Source organism: Brassica oleracea, chromosome C6, assembly GCF_000695525.1.
Source record: "Brassica oleracea var. oleracea cultivar TO1000 chromosome C6, BOL, whole genome shotgun sequence".
Lineage (NCBI taxonomy): Eukaryota > Viridiplantae > Streptophyta > Magnoliopsida > Brassicales > Brassicaceae > Brassica > Brassica oleracea.
The window spans coordinates 38433741-38434798 of NC_027753.1; positions in this window are offsets into that span (position 1 = coordinate 38433741).

Sequence of the window (1058 nt, forward strand, 5' to 3'; positions counted from 1 at the left end):
TGTTTAGTTTGGTAAGTTGATACTTTGTTATGGCTTTCTATAGAATTGCAAACCACGAGTTCTGAAGACACTTCTAACAGTAGTTGTGGTTTTATCAATTTTTTATTTGTTTCTTTATAAATTTGTTTCTTTCATATTTTATTATTCTGTTGCATATGTTTCATTTTATTTTATATTCATAATTTATATTATGAAAACAATAATGCTCTTGCTTTTTTTTTCATCTTAAATTCATAATAAATTTATATAAGTCTTTACTTACTCTTTTAGATGTATTTCCATAAAATATAATTAAAATACCCCAATAAATTAGTCTATATAGTTTTAAAGTTATAATCTCTTTTAATCCATCACTCCGCGCAAGGCGCGAATTACCACCTAGTGTATAAATAAACGTGATGGAAATATAACTACCAAATCTAACTCGTCTTGCTACTAATACCACCAGCCACACGCCTTATATACCAGTATTGTACAGTTATTATATATATAAACATCATAACTATATACACAAGTAGGCAAATAGTGATAGACTAGTTGGAGGACGGCCTAAACTCATAGGTCATGGGTTCAATTTCTAATGGACGTAAAGTTGATGTTACTTGGTCAATGTGGACTTTGACTTCGTCTCATGCAGTTCACATGATATTTCAATAACAAACAATATGCTGTACAATATTTATGAGAAACACACTTTTTATTGTTTCAAACATATAAGAAATAATAAAGTAATTAAATTTATTTATACATTTAATTATATTTAATTTATATATTGTTTGATTTAAAATCTGATTTGTCAATATCTATTGATATAATAACCACATAAAATATACAATACCCTGAGAGAAAAAGACAAAAATAGCACTAAATCAAATTTATGTTCTCAAACTAGCATTTAAGGTCAAAAGTCACAAAAATAACACTTAATGTTTTATCAAAAGTCACAAACTTAGGGTTTAGAGTTAAAGAATGGGGTTTAGGATTTAGGGTTTAGGGTTTAGGGTTTAGAGTTTAGGGTTTAGGGTTTAGATTTTAGGGTTTAGGGTTTAGAGTTTAGG